We start from the raw sequence: 5790 nt of genomic DNA, 5'->3' as shown, positions 1-5790 counted from the left end.
CATAAACCACCAAAATAGATATCAGCTACCCTGGCCTCAGAAGCTACAGTCTCATCTGAGAATGGGTATTTTGTATGCTCTCTGGTTTTACAGTCCAAGCTTGGTGAAATGATCTGGCTCAATAATTCAAAAACTAAAGCTAAAAGTTTTCTCAAACAACTAAAAGGTAAGAGAAACTATAAGCCTGAAATTTATATTACTTGTGTATGTGGGTGTCCATGTGCGTGCATGTGCACGTGTATATATTTATAAGTTGGATACAGGCTGGCCCATGATATGTTTCAAACTTTACTGCAGAATTATTTTAATCACTGAGCAGCACATGGAATTTTTCACTGGCCATGAATCAGCATCATGATTGAGGCATGTCTAGGGAGAAATTCTGGTTTGCAACAAAGCAGCCGAGAATAACCATATATGTTAAAAATCTCAACACACTGGATTTTGATTAAATACAACACAAAACCAATTATCAAAAGAAACAAAACAAACAAAGAACCCATTTTGTAATATTTGCACACAAGTATTCATTGATCTGGAAGTTAGGTCTAAGTTCGAGCTATTTTAAATATTGTCTATAAAGAAAGAGAAATTGTAATTGTAGGGAAGCAATTCTGAGATGGGCGCGCTGAGGATGCAAGTCTGTGAGTCTACCAGTCTGTCTGTCCTGCTCTTGCCGACACAGTTTTCAGCCTTGACCTCCAGCAGTGCGAACTTGGGAAAGCTGGCCCAGAACTTCCAGGCCACCTTCGAGGACAAGGTGAAGCTCTCCGACCACAGAGGGAAATACTTGGTCCTCTTTTTCTACCCACTGGACTTCACCTTTGCCCTTTGGAGATCACGCCTTGCAATGAGTGTGCCAAGGGCTTTGGCAAGCTGGGCTCTGAGCTGCTGGGGGTCTCTGTGGACTCTCAGGTCACCCAGCTGGCTTAGACCAACACTTTGAGGAAGGAGGGAGGCTTGGGGTCTCTGAACATCCCCCTGCTGGCAGATGTAACCAGAAGCCTGTCAGGGGATTATGGCTGCTGAAGAAAGATGAAGGCGTTGCCCTCAGGGGCCCCTTTATCATCAATGGCAAGGATGCTCTTTGCCAGGTCACTGTCAACAATTTGCCTGTGGGGCACTCTGTGGACGAAACTCTGTGGCTGGTCCAGGTCTTCCACTATGCGCATGAGCATGGGGAAGTCTATCAGCTGGCTGGAAGCGAGGCAGCAACGAAGTCAAGCCTAATGTGGACAACAGCAAAGGATAATTCTCCAAACACAAAGAGGCTCGCAGACAGGTGGAAAGCTTGGGCTGTTGGCCTCCACCTGTACCCCTATCTAGATTCTCCCATTCTGACAGGAAAGGCCAGACCTGCCTCCTTAAACTCCATAATCCATGATTTTGAGGGCTAGGCCAAGGCCTTCTCATTCTCCTAGCTGGGATCTTGTGAATGGTGACCCCTTCCCTGGAGTCCACCTAGCTGGGCACAGGCCCAGAAGTAACCAATAAAGTATGAAAATAGAGAAAACAAAAACACAAACAAATCAAAATAAAACAAATTTCCAGGAAGGAAAGGCCTTAAAGTAGCACATTTTTACAATGAGGAGAAAATATCTACACACTTATGTTTGATAAAAGACCTATATCCAGAATGTATAAGGAGTGCCTACATCTCTTACCAAAAAGGCCAAAGGACCATGAAATATGCTCAAAATCATTGGTCATTAGAGAAGTGAAAATTAAAACCACAATATCCTACCCTTATACACCACTCCAAAGGCTAAAACAACCGATGCTAGTAAGCTCGTGCAGTTGGTAAGAAAGTCAAAATGTAGAGCCACTTTGGAAAATAGGTTGGTGGATTCTTATAAAGATAAACATAATATACATTATTACCCAACAATCTCATGTCTAGATATATTCCCAAGAGAAGTGAGAATACATATCTACACAAATCTTTAGATTCCAAATAACTTATTGTTACTCTTGTAGACTTAGTCTTGGGAAGCATTCAAAATTTGCTTTCTTAAAATCCTGAGAGGAAGAGTCAGGACAGTTTTACTGCGTAACTTGAACACATGAAGTGGTGTATTTGGCACACTTCACACCTGTTTTGTATTCTTTTGTGTTACACAGGCTACAAGCTCCAGTTCCTCAGCCTGCCCTTGACTCACCTGGTTTGTCTAAGGGTTGTCTTAGTTACGTTAACGTTTTTCTTGACTAAGAACTCCAGGGAAAAGGTAGGACAAGAATCTCAAGTTGCTTCTGAAAATCTTTAACTGATGTCATTACACTTACCATAGAAACTGTGATCACTATTCTTAGAATTTTTTTTTCAGAAGAAAATATTTTGACTTGCGTGGATAGTGCTGAAGAAAGGAAGATTCAGTTGTCATGACAAATCCTATATGAAAAGAGTCAATGTACCTAATTGTACTCAACTGAAAAAAAAGTGGTTATTTTGTGTGTATTAGTAAATGAGCAATAGTAATAAACATATCTTCAGATTATACTTAAAATTTGATGGTCTGTGGAAATACTATATTTAATAAAGGGAGTATTGAATAAGTAAAATAAAAATCCTATTTGATTACAAATATCTTATCTCCCTCATCTTGAATTAAAAGGTAAAATTGTGATTATAATAAATTATCTGAATTATTGTATATAAAATGAAAGAGGCATTACACGTGTGTGCATGTGTATTTTTGTGTGTATCCCTTGTTTTTTTTATACAAAGTAGGAGCTCTTTTGGTACAAATGATTCAATACTTCATGACCTTTGCAAACTTAATTCTTAAAGTGAAAAAATAACTCTTTTACGTTAGAATTTAGTAAGATGATTACAATCGATATCTGCTATTCCATTGGATACCTTTTAATATTTTTATAAATTTTGGCTTTAGGATTCATGACTTTCTGAGGTAAAGCTGAAAGCAAAACAGAACAAAACAAAACCCCCTACCTTTCACAGCGTGATTCACATCGTGTCATATCCATTCCTGCTGGCAGTGGACTTACTTGATGACCTAGCAACACCAGGCAGCAATTAAAATGGACTGCTCAGCTACATCCAACAAACCGAATAAAACCTATAGACATTATGCTCAGTGAAAAAAAGAAAAAACAGGGGGAGGTGGGGGAAACCAGTATATGTCTCTATTTTTATAAAGTTAAAAATAATCAGAACTAAGCAATGGAGTTTGAGGCCAAAGCAGCAGTTAAATTGGGGAAGGATAAATGGCACACTAATAGGAGACTAAATGTGAATTCTGGGGTGGTGGTGCAGTTACACCTCTTGTAGTGCTGTTTACCTGATCATATTCACTTTGTGGTATTTCTCCAAACTGTAAAATTTTAAATTATGTGCTTTTTCCTATACATATTATACTTCATTACAACTGTTTAAAACGTTTTAAGGAAAACCTCTAACCAATGGCGGGGGGATGCAAGGTGTTTTTATACTTGGCAATGCTGTATTCATTCAGCCAAGTGGGCCCGCACACATTTAGCATGGATAAGGAAGAGTAGATTACATTAAACTGTTATTATGGTAACAAATTTTGCGTTCATTACTAATTTAAAATTCTAGCTCTTATAAAAAATTCTGATTCAGCCTAATAGGGTAGAAACTTAATGCATTCTAGTTTCCTAGCACTGAAATAAATCTATAGTGGCTTAAAAAACAGATCAGAGAATGGGGGTTTGGGCTTTCAGTGTCAGAATACACGATTTTAACAAATTTTGTGAAGAGAAGAAAAGCAGAAGAGAAATGGATGAAACAGGCAGAGGACTGACCATGTAAGATTAAGGTATTTGTGGGGAGGTTGCTGATTATAACAGTGGCAAATATTAGTTTCCTCAAATCAATCAGATACTCAATGTCCTATGCGATGCAGGATACTTCTATATAATAAAACATTTTCTCACCCAAAATGCTTTTATTACCTTCCCTGAGAAAGCTGCCAGAATGTTTTGAGATAAGATATTTATTGTGTGTAACTTTGCTGACATTTGTCCACTGAGATAAGCACAGAGTAAATTGTTTTTCTGTTGACATTTGTTCTCAATGAAAGTTTTTGTTTTCTTTTCTAGTAGATAATACCCTCAAAGTGTCCACTGGGTATTAAAACTGCATCTTTTGGAATTGGCGAAGTGATATTTTACACCTAAAAAGTAAAAATGATCTCTTGTTTGAGGGCTTTTTAACAATATCTTTTTTGATATTCTAACACTATCTACATGTTTCTACTCAGTTGGATATTAACTAACTTATGGTTACTATAGCATTATTTAAATTAAATGAGTGATTTATTGAAATAGCTCACAAGCTTCCTGGAAACATTAATTAATTTCACTGAACTGTGATTCCTTTTCTCAGCAGGTTATATATTCAAAACTTTTCTTCTGGGACGCCTGGGTGGCTCCGTGACTGTCAGCCTTCGGATCCGGGCATGATCCTGGGATCCTTGGATCGAGTCCCACATCGGGCTCCTTGCATGGAGCCTGCTTCTCCCTCTGCCTGTGTCTCTGCCTCTCTCTCGGTGTCTCTCATGAATAAATAAATAAAATCTTAAAAAAAGAAAACCCTTTTCTTCAAAAACAAAAATATATAAGAAGCGCCTAACTGAATAAGAATATTGGATGATAGGGATGCCCAGCTGGCTCAATCAGTAGAGCATATGATTCTAGATCTCAAAGTTGTGAGTTTGAGCCCCAAGTTGGGTGTGGAGATTGTTTAAAAATAAAATTAAAAGAAAATCCTTTTTTTAAAAAGAATATTGTATCATTATTTTTTAACCAAATAACTTACCTCAATTTGGATAGATAGATAGATAATAGATAAATGGATAGATAGATGATAGATAATAATAGATGGATGTAGGTTGGGGCAGCATTAGCCTAGCTCATTGGAAAATGAGATGAGGATTTGTAAGACTGCTTGGAGGGCACCTGGGTGGCTCAATCAGTTGAGTGCCCAACTCTCAGTTCTGGCTCTGGTCATGGTTTCCGGGTCCTGGCATTGAGTCCCTGCATTGGGCTCTGCTTGGTGAGAGTCTGCTTGAAGATTCTCTCTGTCTTCCTCTGCCCCTCCTCCTGCTCAGACATGCTCTGTCTCTCCAAAATGAATGAATCCAACAAACAAACAAACAAACAAAAGACTGCCTTGAAATCCAAATTGGAATAATAGAAATAAAAGGACTTTCAAGTTTCTAAGCCTTTTGGTAAATTCAGTAGTATTGAAAAAAAGAGAAAGGCAATCATGGCAGAAATTCTTCCTAGGAACAGATTGTGTGAATGACTAGATCTTGCTTTGCATAAAATCATATTGATATCACCAAATGTGGAAAGACCTCACACAATAATATCCCAAATAAACTATATAGTTGGACCCTCTCTAAAATGCACTTTAAGCACGAAAAACAGAAAGAAAATGCAGAAAAGTAGTAATTGCCCATAGCTAATTATCTCCAATAAACAGGATTTTAGAGAATAAAAATCTAAAAGAAAATGAATAATAAGAGATCTATCAAGACAGTGGTGGCAAGGGAAGAGATATGTGCAGATGGTTCCTCCTGCAGGTAACCTGACCCTAACATCTAATCCAACTTTCTTGCAATTAGCATGCTCACTATTATCAATATTTTGGACATTGTTATGAAATTAGTGAAAGCACAATGGCTCTGTGTTCTTTATCAAGATTCTTTGGCTATTCTGGATCTTTTGTGGTTCTGTATATATTTTAGAATTGGCTTTTCCATATCTGTGAAAAATCTCATTGGAATTTTGATAGTAATTAAGTTG

At 37.8% G+C, this 5790-nt stretch overlaps 1 pseudogene; it reads left to right on the top strand.

The window, feature by feature from the left end:
- Window positions 1–482: 482 nt before the first annotated feature.
- On the top strand, window positions 483–1384 carry LOC144307142 (peroxiredoxin-2 pseudogene; annotated as a pseudogene).
- The last annotated feature ends 4406 nt before the right edge of the window (window positions 1385–5790 follow it).

The sequence above is a fragment of the Canis aureus genome, chromosome 38 (genome assembly GCF_053574225.1).
Source record: "Canis aureus isolate CA01 chromosome 38, VMU_Caureus_v.1.0, whole genome shotgun sequence".
In the NCBI taxonomy this organism is placed as follows: Eukaryota; Metazoa; Chordata; class Mammalia; order Carnivora; family Canidae; genus Canis; species Canis aureus.
This window is presented reverse-complemented; position numbering and strand designations above follow the sequence as displayed.